The sequence below is a fragment of the Sturnira hondurensis genome, unplaced genomic scaffold (assembly GCF_014824575.4).
Source record: "Sturnira hondurensis isolate 20B ecotype Veracruz unplaced genomic scaffold, ASM1482457v3 Scaffold0011378, whole genome shotgun sequence".
Lineage (NCBI taxonomy): Eukaryota > Metazoa > Chordata > Mammalia > Chiroptera > Phyllostomidae > Sturnira > Sturnira hondurensis.
Window position 1 is genome coordinate 1,254,550 of NW_028084009.1, and position 14,183 is coordinate 1,268,732.

Here is a 14,183-nt window from a genome sequence, read left to right on the forward strand (position 1 = left end):
ATATAATTCCGTTTATATAACATTCTTACACTCTGACAGTTATAGAGATGGGGAACAGATTGGTGGTTGCCAGGGGTCAGGGGCAGAGTCGGAGGCAAGAAAGGGGTTTGGCTAGGAAAGGGCAACAGGAGGGATCCTGGCAGTGATGGGAACAGTCTGTGTCTGGGCTGGGTCAGTGTCAAAGTTCCCGTGGTGGGTGACACTGTACTGTAGTTTTGCAAGACGATATTGTCCGGGGGGGGGGGGGGGGGGGGGGGGGGGGGGGGGGGGNGGGGAGGGGAGGACTGGGGGAGGATACACGGGATCTCTCTGTTTATTCCTTCCAACATTTGTGAATTTATAATAATCTCAAAATAAGAAAATGGGTAAAGAATACGAATACAATTGTTTTGTACATCTGAATGTGATTGTACCTTTGGTAACACGGAGGCACCGTCAGAATCTCAAGCGCCGAAATAGTGCAGAAGTTAAGTGTGTGGCTTGACGATGGCACGGCCTGGGTTCAAATCTCAGCCGACCAGACCTTTCACCTCCCTGCACCTCAGTTTCCACAAGCCCGGCACTCACTTGAGTAACTGCGGCAGGTGGACGAAGGGGCCTGGTGAGGTGTCCTCTGAGAGCTCCAGGTTGGGATGGTGACCGGCCATCCTGTGGGGCTTTTGGGAGGGGCGACTGCTCACAGAGGACTGTGTAGTGAATGGGCTCCGTCAAGGTTGGCCTGGTTGGGGCTCGTCTGCCCTCTGGACCCTGGAACATACTTTCAGGATGTTTTTCACGAGGGAAGAACGCAGCCGTTGCAATGGGCTGGGCTGCTCGGGTGGGTCAGAGCCCAGGGGTTAGCTCGCCCCTGTAAGACAATACAGAGAAGGAGTAGCATTCATGCTAATTGCATACCTCCTGTGTGCCTGTGAGGTACATGCTCCAGCTCACTGAATTCTCCCAACAATCTTGCATAATTAGTATCATTATAATCCCTGCTTTCTACAGGGGAAACTGAAGCTCAGAGAGGGGAACAGACTTGTGCACGGTCATGCAACCAGTGGACGGTGGCGCTGAGATCCGATCCCTCGTCTGTCTGCGTTAAATCCAGTGTCATTTTCGCTCTTCACGACAACTTGACCGTTTATTAAGCATCTCCTATGGCCAATTACTATGCTTAGCTCTTTACATTGGAGGATCGTCATGCCCCCTTCCATTTTAGAGAAGAGGAAGCAGGGATTAAGAGAGACAAGTTGCCAAGATGGACAAAAGTTCTCAAAAAACCCAGTCAACTGACTGCTCTCCCGTGCGCCCCCAACCCCACCCTCAGCTCCAGCTCGGCCCAGCCAAGACCATTCCAACTTGCAGACTTCAGTGCGGAGTCTGCCAACGGCTGGTAGCTTGAGATACGGTGCCTAGGCAGGCTGTGGGTATTTGAACTCGAGCTTCAGCAGGTCAGGGTCAGCCGGGACAGCCGGAGCTTCCCCCTGGGGGCCCGGTATGATCACTGGGAGTCCCAGAAAAATGCCCCTCCTGCCTTGGGCCTGACAGCCCAAGTCGTGGCCGTTAAAAGAGGCTTGAGGTGGCAGTGGTGGTGACGGCCTCCTTTTGAGTAATCGCATTTACTGAAAAGCAATTCTGCTTTTAGTATCAGAAGTTCACCACCCTCGCACACAGGCGCCCAAGAAGACCTTCATTCAACCACAGTTCAGCGATTGTCACCACTCCCTTCTGCATTACCTCCACGAGAGTTTCGCATTTGGTGTCTAAGGGAAACCAAATACCGCAAGCTTTGTAGAGGCGGGAGGAGTGCGGAGAGGGTGGTGATGCAAGGGGAGCCAGGTGGCATCAACCACTGTCCCCAAAGCCTGCACAGGCAACCTCCGAGCTGTGGCCCGGCCCCTCGCCCCTCAGTTACTGGAAAGACCTTGGCGGGCTCAGACTGAAACTGAAGAGCTGACAGTTTCTCTTTTACAAGAAAAAGAAAGTGACAATCCTTGAAGCCAGCATGACTTTGGAGGACAGGGACTTGCTGTGGCCACTCTGTAAATTAGAGACAGAGACACAGCTGCCCCCGAGACCCCAGACTCTTGCCTGTCACCTTCCGTTAGTGCTAGGGTCCTCTGAAGGGCCCCTTTCATCTGTCACTGAAAATCTGGGCTGCACGGGGAGTGGAGCTCACCCAGGCCCTGGCAGCTGTAGGGGTGGCTGAGGGTCTGTGGGAATGTCAGACCCTCTGATGTGACATGTCGGGCAGAGGCATGAAGCTGCTAAGAGCATCCCTGAGAGTCCCCTTGCGGCCCCTCCTGTTCCGGTCCCCCTGCCTCATGCCAGAACCAGAGGCAGTCGAGGAATTGAAGAGTCTAGCTTTGCAGTCTCACGGATATGGCTTCCCATTCCACTTCTGTCATTCAATGGCTGTGTGACCCTAAGCAAGTGACTGTACCTCTCTGGTGCTCAGTTCCCTCCTGTTTAAAATGGGGGTAATAGTAGGAAGTTAGGTCATGGCCCTCCTGTTCAAAATCCTCACAGGGCTCCCACCTCCCTTGGCAGAAAAAACAAAGTCCAACCTGCTGCCTATCCAGGCTTTCGTTGTCTGCCCTCGGCCCCCTTCACAACCTTACCTCCTGGTTTCTCTCTCTTCTGCCTCGGGGCCTCTGCACTTGCTGTTTCCTCTGCCTGCAGCACATTTTCCCCCAGATACCCTCCTTCACCCTCTTCCGGTTCCATTTAAACGTCCTCGGGAGTCCTGCTCTGACCCCCTCTTTTGAATTGTTCATATTACCCTTGTCCCCTTACCCTGCCCTCCACCCCCACTACTTGACATTATGATTTTGGAAGTTGATTGCTCCCCACCCTCTGGACTCTTAGTTCCAAAGGGGTCGAGCTCGGTTCTGTGTTGCTCTCCATGATGTCTTCAGAGCCCGGCACAGAGTAGGTGCCACCAACAGTTTGCTGAGTGAGCAAGGGAAGGGTTGCATGGTGAGGATGAAGATGGCTCAGTACCGGCACAGAGCTCGTGGTCACTAAATGGGACTGTCTGTTCCCCCTTCCCAGCACCAGCCATGGCCACATGCCAGTTGACTTTCTGCAACAGGAGGGCACCTTGTACAGGTGCAAAACCAGGGCCAGAGAGCCCAGGTGCATACGGTGAGGTGAGGCTTTGCAGTCTGGTCTGTGGGACTCTCAGCCTCCTGGCTGATGGTGGCAGGGTCTGATGTCACCTGGGCCTGGCTGGAGGAACTGGTTGGGGGGCCCTTCAGACCTTTGAGGGGTCTATAAGTAGCAGGGGAAGCAGGCTCTGACTTCAAGGGTCTCCAGCCAGTGTTGAGCCTCGAGACCAGGGTTCACGCCCTGTCCCACAGTTCCCAGCACAGGGGCCCAGGGTTCCCAGAGAGGGGCTTTTCCAACTTCTGTTTCTGGAAAGTTCTGTCCCAGGAAGGGCAGAGGCCTGAGGAGCTGCTGGATGAGGCCAGAGCCTCAGAGACTGGGAGACCCTGGGTGTCTTCTCTCCCTGGCGCCCAACCAGTTCTGAAGAAGAGGGACTTTCCAGAAAAGTCCGAGTCCTGGCTCCTCCTAGCCTGCCCTAGAGACCATGAGGCCCAGCCCTGCCTTGGTTTCCCTGCTCTTACTTCTTAGAGAGGCCAGAAGCCTGGGCGAACGGCGTTGGCATGAGGGCTGGTCTCGCCTGGGCCTGACGTGTGGGGACTCTGGAGCCACAGACTCACCTTTCGCAGTCTGGGGAGGAGACCCTCCCCCTGCGTCCCCACCCCGACTCTGGGTTGGGCCGGGCCTATAGTCGGTATAGGGTTGGCTGAGCAGGCGCCTGGAGCCTTGCCCAGAGCTGGGGTTTGCCCCTGCCCACCAGAGCTGCTTCCGCTGTGCGCCGCCGCCTCCCACACTGCCACAGCAAGGAGGGTGCGAGACGCCAGGCGGAACTGTCTTCTAACACGTTATCGCCCTCAGAGGGGACACTACCCACTAAACCTGCTAGAGCAGACCCTGCCAACCGCCACCCCCAGGCCAAATCCAGGCCAGGGGTTTGTTGGATTTGGCTCTTGAAGGTTTTTTTTTTGGTTTTTGTTTTAATGTGAATCAGTTGCCAACACTTGAAATACCAGGAGATTTCACATAAAGTGTCTTTCTCTGGCTTCCTTGAAAAATGGGAAGATCTGGCTATACTGGCTCACATTCCCGCAGGGCATAGGAGGCTGGAGGGGGCCACGGGTGCCCCTTTCAGGTGACACAGGGGAGATCCTCTCCTCTTTCCCCCAGTCCCTGCTCAGCGCGCGTGCCCCCCCCCCCCCACCGTGGCCTCTCAAGGTCTTGACGTGTGAGCAGGAATTTACCGGAGCCAGGGTGGAAGAGCATTCCAGAAGAGGGGAACAGCAAGTGTCCCTGCGATTCACCGTCCAAGATTCATCCGGCAAATATGCGTTGCATGCTGTCAGCGCGCACGGGGGCACGCAGCAGGAAACCGAGCAGATAAGGATCTCTGCCCTCCTCGTGCTCATTAGGGGCAGCCAGCTGCTCTCAGCCGAATACTATGTGGTCCCCCAGGGACATTTGGCAGTGTTTGGAGGCATGTGTGATGTCACAGCCAGGTGGGGGAGGAGGCACTAGTGGCATCTAGTGGGTAGGGGCTGCTGCTGGACTAACCCTACAGGGCACAGGGCAGCCCTTCACCACAGGCACTGGTCTGGCCCCGAGTGTCCGCAGGGCCAAGGTCAAGAACCCCCAGTTTAGGAGGAGGCAACAAACCAGACAAGCCATTAAATCCGCCACCTGAAGTCAGCTGGGGCTGAGAGTTTTCTGATGAAATGAATCAGAGGGTGGCTGTGTCAGTGGGGGTGGGGGGAAGGGGGTGCAGGCTGCCTGGGGGAGAGAGCAGATGCCTGAGGGTGAGGAGGAGCGGGTCCTGGAAGGACCTCTCCCCGCCCTGCTCTGTCCTCACCACAACCTTGCTAACAGGGTCAGCAAGGTTGACCACCTATCCCACTTGACGAAGGGCCCTGGCCTGATGTTGCAAGCCCCTGAAAGGAGCCGGCCCAGGACCCCTGACCACTCCGCGCTGGTGCTCTTGGGGCGCCTGAAATGGTCACAAGCACCAAATAGCCTTCTGTTATTCAGTTGGTCAACCAGCACCAATCAGGGGTCCACTGTGTCTCAGCAGGACAGAGCAACTTCAGGGTGAGACGTCAGCACCAGTCACAGCACATAGTAGGCATGCAGAAAACGCTGGTCAGATGAATGCAAAGAAGGGCTAAATGAATGAACAAGCCCTGGTCGGTGTAAGATGATGATCAGGGCCAGCATGGACTGAGCGCCTACTGTGTGCCGCACGCACCCGGAGCTATGTGTAAGGGTTTCATGAGTTGGAGACCTCTTGGAGAAAGGGACAGTGATGACCCCCGCTCACACGGTGAAAAGACTGAGGTGCAGGGAGTGGACATCAGTTTCCCAAGGCCTTGTGGTGAGGAAGGAGCAGCCTTGGCCATGGAGCCCAGGCCTCTAGCACCTTGAGGTTTCACCCACTGCCTTGGCCTTTTGTGTTCTGTGACTCAGTTTACCATCCCACTAACCCTGTAAAGGCTGGTAGCGTGATCCCATTTTACAGATGAGGTCACTGAGGCTCAGAGAGGTGAAGTAACTTGCCCAAAGTCACAGAGCATGTGTATTAGGATCTGCATTCCACGTTTTTGACCACCTTGTCATCCCAGGCTGCCCCTTGAGAAGAGTTCATCAGCCTGGGGGGTGGGGCGTCAAGGAGGGAAGGTGGGCCAGGGGGGTTAAGCCCCTCGGGGTCTGCAGGACCAGGCAGGAGGCTCTGGAGGAGGAAGGGTCCCAGGGTAGGTGGGTGGGAGCAGGTGGGCTTGGGGAGCTGCCAGCCTCCCGCCCCCACACACAGGCACAGCAGCCAGAAGAGCCTGTTGAGAGGCTGCCCTGTGGCGTACGCCAGGCTAACAATGGCCCCTTGTGTCTGCGCAGGTGGTGGTGGTGGGGGGGGACATTGTTCTCCGGGACACCTTCCCACCACCGCTGGCTGCAGGCGGTCCCCTTCCCAGGACACTTGGCACAGTCCTGTTCCGGGCGCCTGAGGGAGGCAGGTATGCGTGTGTGTGCACGTGTGCATGTGTGTGAGAGTGTTGAGGTGAGCGTCTGACACTGTCTCTGAGTGTGCCCATGCATGCGCTGCACACCGCAGTGGTGTCTGAGCAGGCTTGAGGCTTTCAGCATCTACTGTCTGCCTGAGTGTGTCTCCCTGGAGTATCGCGTGTATCTCCAGCTCCACGTGCCTTGGGCTGCCTGCTCCAGTGTGCTGTGTGAGCAGGCCCTCAGCTGCACACGTCACTGTTGAGGCCTGTCATGGGGGGGTCTCGACACTGAGGGGACAGTGAGCAGACTGGCTTCCATGGGTGAAGGAAGGGGTTTCCGGCAGAGGGGACGGCAAGTGTGGAAGCCTGAGTCGGGCCCAAGCCGGGGGGTGTGCAGGGGCAGCCAGGAGGCCAGGGTGGCCGCAGCTGAGTGAGCGTGGGCAGAGGCTGCCGAGGGTCACCTGCAGGCCAGGGCGTGGAGCTGAAGCTTCATCCTGAGTGAAATGGAGTCGTTGGAGGGCCGGGACATCAGGGACGGACCAGGTCCGGCTGCAGATGGAAAGCGGACAGCAGTCATGGCAGCCATTGGGATGCTTCCATGGCCCGTTTCAAGGAGCAGTCCTGTGGCCATGACCTCGGGGTGCCCCACCCTGGGCAGAAATTGCAGCTCCCCATTTTGCAGAGGTGGAAACTGAGGCCTAAGGAGGAGACCTGCCTTCCAAGGCTAGAAGTTTTGGAGCTGGTTCAGTGCCAAAGCCAACTCTCATCCTCCTCACCTTGGCTGCCTGCCCCTCCCCAAGTCCCTTCCTGTCCCAAGGCTGTGACAGTGGGGGGCTGTGCTAAAGACAGAGGACCTGCTGTCCTCCTCTCAGCAATTAGGAATTTGGAGCCAGAGGGCGTGGGTTCAAATCCTGTCCCTGCCACCTAATAGCTGCGTGACCTTGGGCAAGTTGCTTGGTTCTCTGTGCCCTAATCTCCTCACCTGCAAAATAGGGGTGATGATAGCAACTCTCAATTATATTATACCACTGATAATCCTTCCCACAATAGGATTCCTTCCCTGCTTTACCTTTCTCCAAAAACACTTATCACCTTCTAACACACTGCCTGTTACATTTATTTGCTGCAGCCCCGGAGTGTCACTTCCATGAAAGCAGACGTCTGGGGTGTTTTGCTCACAGCCAGTGTCTAGAAGAGAGCCCTGCACATCATCAGTACTCCACCGTGAATTGTTGTTGACCGAGCCACCCCTGGTAACACAGGTAAGATGCTGGCGCTCAGCCTGCAGCTAGGTAGGCGGGACGTGGCCTTAGTTACATTGTGAACTGGGGCCTGGGCTTGGGGCCGGGTGATTGGAAGCACCGAAGCCCAGTCAACTGCGTGGGCAGTGGAGGCCCCATTTCTTTTTCTGCCTGTTGTTCTCCACTTCTAGATTGGCTCAGCCCTTGTCTTCCATCTTTGGTCTCCGTGGTTTGAAGACAGGCTAGTCCTGGTGGTTTTGTGCCCCTACAAAGGGTCAGTGACTCAGCTGCCCCCTGACCACCCACACTGTCCAGGATCCCTGTCCCCCTGTTGGCAGCAGCAGACAGGACCCTCTAGCGGGAGGACAAGTCTCACTGCCAGTTCCGACAGAAATTTCCCGCCCAGGGCATGGGGAGCCGTTGGGCACATGCGTGTTGGCGAAGTCCAGTGTGCTTGTCAAGAAGGCAGCTATGCGACCTTTCAGTCTTTCTAGGAAAGAACGAGAGGAGAGGCTTAGGTCTCAGAGCCTCGCTGGTTGCTGTGTGCAGTGACCTCTCCCATGGCCCCTGGGTCTGGCCCCTGCTGCCTAGTCATCACTCTGGGCTCCCCTCTGCACCCTGTGTCCCCGACTTCCCCAGGAGGGCCGGGCGGGAGCTGGAGAGAGGCCTGGGCTCCAGCGAGGAACAAGCCTCCTCTGTCCTCTTGCTTCCTTCCTCCTTTGCTCCTGACTCCCAGCCCCGGCCAGGACGTGCAGCAGACGCCAGGGCTGCTCGGCAGACGTGGGGGTGGGGTAGGGGTGGCCCTGGCCCCTTCCTCAGGAACCAGCTGGGGCCGAGGGCTTTGTTCAGTGTAACTGGGTAACCTTGGATTCTGCCCACAGGACCACTACCCTCTCCTTGCCTTGCTGCCAGGGTTCAGGCCTCTGTCTCCCAGGGGTCCATTCAGTCCACTTTATTGAGCACCTACTATGTGCCTTGGCCCCCAGGGACAATGAAAAGGCCTTGAGTAGGAAAAGGCCTGGCCTAGGGTGAGGAGGCCAGTGGAGCTGGAGCTGAGTGAGCCGGTGGGGAAGGTGAGGACGACGGGGTCAAGGCCCAGATCCGCAGGGCATCCAGGGCAGGGAATGTGGGACTTCCTTCGGGATGTGAGGAAGACCCTTGGGAGGGCTTTGAGCGGGACAGTGCGGGAACTGCTTTTTAATTCACGTCACAAAAGAGCCCGCGTCCCTTTGGAGGAGCCCTCTGGCTGCTTTGTTGAGAGCATGCGGGGCTGGGGGCCAGGAAGGAGGGACCTGGTCCTGTGGGCACAGAGGTGGGGAGCACGGGCATTTAGGGTGTATTTGGAAAGTGGGAGCCACGGTGCTATGTGCCGAGTGTGCTGTGGGGGCTGTGGGGAGAGAGCGGAGTCCAGGACAATTCTGGGGTTTCTGGTCACATAACTGGGAGGCTGGTGAGACCGTTTTCTTTCACGGGGGTATGGGGGCGGGGGAGAGCAGATCCGGGGGTGGAAGCTGTGCTCAGCTCAGGGTGCAGTGGGTCAAGGGGTTTTAGAGGCCAGTGAACAAAGAAAGCTGCCACCTGCCACCTCCCGGCTGCCTCGACCTGGTTCAGATACCCAGTACCTGCCCCAGGACAACTGCGACAGCTGCCCCATAATCACCCCCCCCCCCAGCCTCTCCCTGTTCCAGCCCTTTTCCCACACCTGTTGTTTCATCTTCAGAAAGCACAGCTCTAGATCCTGTCTCTGCTTTGCTCCAGAACCATCGGTGGTTCCCCACTGCCACCTGGATAAAGTCCCAACACCTTGTCCATGTTTGTCCAGCCCTGCGCCATCTCCTTGACCCCTGCAGCCTTGATTCCCATGTGGCCATCCGAGCACATGATCCCTCGGCTCCTCAGAAACACTCCCCGTCCCTTCCCACCTCAGCCTCCAAGCCACTCCTGCCAGCAGCTGCCCTTTCTCACCCTACCCCAGGGATGAGTTTAGAGCCTTGTCACCAAAGTCTGTAGCCTTTTGTTTGTTTCTTTCTCCCAGGACATCTCTCACAGTGCTTTGAATTACACTTATTTATAACCTCCCCCACCCCCAAGGGCAGAAAGGTGCCAGGTTCATTTCTGGGCTTGACGCCAGGCTCAGAACAGGTCCCTGTTACATTCGGTGGGTGAACCGTGGAAGGCGCTGTATTTGCTGTGCCCTGGGCCAACCATTGCCCATCCACCCTCCTGGAGAATATATTCTGATTTTCCCTGGGGTGTCACTGGCCCCTTGGTCCCTGGGGATCAAGTGAGCTGACCCTGTCCCCAGGGGTAGACTCCTGGACCAGGCATGGCCGATTAGAACTTTCCAGACCCCTAGTCACATCGCTTGGGGATGGGCATAGTTCCAACCAAAGCCAAAAGAAGTCAGTTCTGTGTGTGGAATAGAGGATGTTATCGCCTTGAGGTGGCTGAGCTAGTGGGATGTCAGCCTGGAGCAGCTGTAGCTACTGTGTCCCTGTAAGAGCAAAGGCTGCCTGCAAAACCACCCCCACAGGGAAAAGCAGAACTGAGAGGGGGAGGCAGCCCAAGGCCTAAAAACCTCATCGGTGCTCCTGGACACAGCTGCCTCTGAAGCAGACACAGCCCTGAAATTCTTAGTTACATTAGCCAATCCATTTTTCTCTCATCCTCTCTTTTAAAACCCAGTCTGGGTTGGGTTTCCATTGCTTACCGCTACTAGAATTCCTGACAATTAACGACCTCTCCCTGAATATACCTCTTGCCATCCCCCCATGGCCCTATGTGAAGTTTTCTCACCAGGCACTACTTTATGGGTATACTACTCATGGGTGTGTCTACCCATGGGGCTGTGTTTGCCTCTCTCCTTACTCATGGGTAATCCAAGTATGATCGCCACTCTGGCTGCCTTGAAGGCGGGAGGTAAGTAGAATAACCTAGACAGCGAAAATAGGCTCAGACTCCTGAGGGCAAGGCTGGACTTCTGCCCCATGGCGGCGCAGCATGGGCCTGCGCACACAGGATGCTTCTGGGCCATTCTCTCCTAGGTAAGTCTATAGCAAGGCTTTTCCACCTGGACACGAAGGCCGTTCAGGACCGGAATGTCCCTGTGAAGCACCCTCATGAGGGTTCCTCCCTCCAGACTTGGCTGGGAGACAGTTTCTCAGCCTCCCTGCTGCTTGCACTGGGGCCAGATTGTTCTCTGTTGCCAGGACTGTCCTGTGCTTGGTGGGACGGTTTAGCCACGTCCCTCTCTTCTTTACCTACTAGGTGCAAGTAGACCTCTGCCCTGGGTTGTGACAGCCACAGTTACCATCAGACATTGCCATGCGTGTCTCGTGGGACAAATCACCTTGGCCGAGACCCCCTGGTGTAGGGAAAATGTCTTGCACAGGGCCTATCCCACAGCAGGTGCTTGATAAATGCCGGCAGTGATAATGAGGCGATACAGGGCTGTGTGTGATCATTTAGGCCCCTCTGATCTGGCCAGCTTAAGCAGGAAGGGAATTTATTGGAGGAACAGGGTGAGCTTACAGGATTTGTGAGGAAGGGGGAGAATCCGGTCAAAAGCGCAGCATCAGAGGCAGTTCAGAGGATCCAGAGGTTGACAGCAATAATGCAATTACGAGCTATTCCTCGTTGCAACCATTCCTCCCACTTCCTATTCCCATGGAATAGGGTGGTGCTCAGGCGCTCTCCTGCACACCCACCCCTCCCACCCCACACCATCCCATAGACACCATCCCATACAGGGAGGCTTCAGTCAAGCTCTGAGGGGTGGGTCCCAACCGTTTCAAGCCAATCACAGTGGCCCCTTCCCCTTTGCCAGTGGTTGGTTTAGGCTGTCCATGGAATGCAATTCTGGCCAATGATACCTGCTGGGAAATCTGGGAACTTTGCCCTTGCTCTTCAAAAGAGACAGGGACTTCTTACCCTTTGCATGCTGCAGGATTTCCTTGCTTTTTTAAGGCTGGATAATATTGCCGAGTATGTAAAGGCCACCTTTTCTTTATTCATCTGTCACGGATGTTCTGGTTGTTCCCACATCTCGTCTGCTGTGCGTAAAGCTGCCCTGGGCCTGGGAGGGCGCGCACCTTTGAGATGCTGATTTCAGTTCTTTGGGATCTGGAAGTGGGGACTGCTGAATCCTTAAGCTCGGCAGAATAAGTCAGTCACACAAGGACAAATGCTGTATGGTCCCTCTCATACAACGAATCTAAAACAGTGAAACTCAGAGAAAGAGGGACTTGAATGGTGACTGTCAGTGGGGTTGCTTCTCAACAGGTATTAAGTTTTCGTTGCGCAAGATGCGTCCTAGAGATCCGCTGTGCATTGTGGTTATAGTTAACAATATTGTAGCATACGCTTGAAACAGTTTTAAAGGATAGATCTCAAGTTCAATGCCCTCTAATCAAAAGGGCATTCCTAAAACATTTTGTGGAGTTCTCAATGACAACACTGAAAGTAGTTCACGTGTCAAAGTTCTTAGGTAGAGGGGAGAAAAGAAGCGGGTTCTTTTCTGTCTAGTGTTGCTGGGGAGAGATCACGATGTTTGGAGCAGTGGCAGCCACCCAGACTCAAGGAGGAGAGCCAGTGGGAGAGCAGAGTCCAAGTCCCAGCACCTGGGTCCTTATGGACATCACTGAGCTGCTGAATTCGCCAATGCTAGACTCCACATAATTTCCAGTGGACAAGATAATGTGTCCTTATTTTTTAAAGATTTTATTTATTTATTTTTAGAGGGGAAGGAGAGAGGGAGAGAAATATCAATGTATGGTTGCCTCTCATGAGTCCCCTGCTGGGAACTGGCCTGCAACCCAGGCATGTGCCCTGACTGGGAATCGAACCGTGATCATGTGGTTCGCAGGCCTGCGTTCAATCCACTGAGCTACACCAGCCAGGGCTATGTCCTTATTTTTAAAGCCTCTGTGGGTTGGGTTTTTATTCCTTCCCACTGAGAGCACTGGACCAGTGTGCCAGGGCCCACAGAGAGTTGTTGTGCCAACTTGCCTTTCACATTTCCTACCTGCCTGCTGGGTAAACAGTGGGACTCACTCTCACTGACAGGGAGGTCAGGCACCGGGGTCCTGGTCTGGCTTCCAGGCATAATTCTGTGGCCTGAGGGTGTACTCAGGGCTCAGGCAGGAGGACACCCAGGAGACGACCTGCCAACTCCTCCGTAAAGTTCAGACTTTGTCTCTCTGGGCCTTGGTTTCCCCGTCTGTGAACTGGGGAAGCTAGTGGGACCACCTATTTCATAGAGTTTTGAGGATTAAATGAGTTTCTTTCTATAAAGTAACAGGCAGAATGCCAGGCACATAGTAAGTGCTCAACAAACATGAGCTATTGCTATTATTGCCATCATTATTACTGCACAGGTGGAGGGATGAGCTCAGGCTGACCCAGTGTGGGCGGCAGGTGCCAAATGAGACTGACAGCCTCAGAAGGCTGAGACTGAATGGAAATAAGGATTCAACCAAAACAGGCAAAAGGAAAAAGATGCAAAGAGAAGCATCATGCGACCTGAGAATGTGCAGAGGCGTGAGGGAGGTGCTACAGTCTTCATCTTGTGAGGAAAAGTGCTTTTCTCTTTGAAAGTGAAAGCAGAAGGGTCCCAGGAAGGCTGGAGGCTGAGCGACACCCTGCCTTAAGCCAGGAGCGGCTCAAACAGCATGTGCCTCTCCTTCCAAAACCCCCTCGGTGTCCTTGGCTCCAGGCCTCCAGCTGGGGGGCGGGGGGCTTCATCAGAACCCTCTCCAGTGCCTCCAGCCTTCCAACCTGGGCCAGGGGCCCCCTGCCTCCCCCAGCCACACTCTGCAGAACCTCCACACGGTGCCCCGAGCACCTTCCTGGCCCCCAGGACCTGCACCCGGCTCCTCCCAGGGAATCAGAAGGCCTCACTGGCACCGGATAGATTGAGCAACTCAGGCGAGCGTGCATCTTCCAGCACACACTAACCACCATTCACTCACTTCCCTTCACACTCATCGACCGGTTGGTTTCTTGTCACTTCTCAGGGACACTGTGGCCCTTTCTGTGAACCCTCCGTGATGCAACCCAGACCCTGAGTCACCCTGAGATAGCACCTCCGTTCACCTTGGCCCTGAAAACCCCTGGCCCGGGTCACGGGAGAAACAGAAATGACGGCCGTGACAATCCCTACCAGTCCTGACAGCGCCTGGACGCCTTCGGGTGCTGACTCTGAGGCAGGGCCCCTGCTGGGCCCCACTTTTCAGATGAGAAAAATGGGGCTCGAAGAGGTTGAGTACGGTAACTTGCTAATAACGGAAGGATCACCCCTGGACCCAAGCAGTCTGATATAGAAATTCAATTGTGTTTCGTTAAACATCACTTTTGTGTTATCTCTTCCTTCATTCACCAAACAGATATTTCGTGGATACTGTGTGTCAGCGGGTGCTTTTCATGAGGGATGTGGGAGTGAGCAAATAGGTGAGGTCCTCGCCCCGGAACCCGAGGTCCGGAGGACACAGTCAATCAATCAGTCTGGGACCTGAACGGAGACTGCCCGGGTCTGCACAGAGCAGAATCGCATGTGATTCTCTCGTGGAAACACTGTGGCCTTCCCAGTTTGTTTGTTTGTTTAACTCAAATATAGGTCTTTCCAGAAATAGGGCATAACCCCAGGTCTCCCCCTGCAAAGTTAGGGTGTTAGGATGCGAGGACAAAGGTCAAAGGGCCTTGAGGGGTCCCTGATATCACAGGAGACAGGGGGCCGTGGGGTCAGACCTCTGGTGGCAGGTCTCAGCCCAGGCCCTTAGCAGCATATAACCCGGTGGAGGTCACGTTCCCTCTGCTCTGGAAGCCTCGGTTTCCTCTTTCAGAAATAGGGACAATGCATCGTTCCAGGGCC

General features: G+C 55.5%; 1 long non-coding RNA gene across 1 annotated transcript; it reads right to left on the bottom strand.

Moving 5' to 3' along the window:
- Window positions 1-286: 286 nt before the first annotated feature.
- LOC118996489 (uncharacterized) lies at window positions 287-7,224 on the bottom strand. The gene is made up of 3 exons (XR_005068492.1): window positions 7,144-7,224; window positions 6,536-6,623; window positions 287-847 (listed from the first exon to the last, which is right to left on the bottom strand). It is a non-coding gene; the product is annotated as an uncharacterized LOC118996489 (long non-coding RNA).
- Window positions 7,225-14,183: the final 6,959 nt, after the last annotated feature.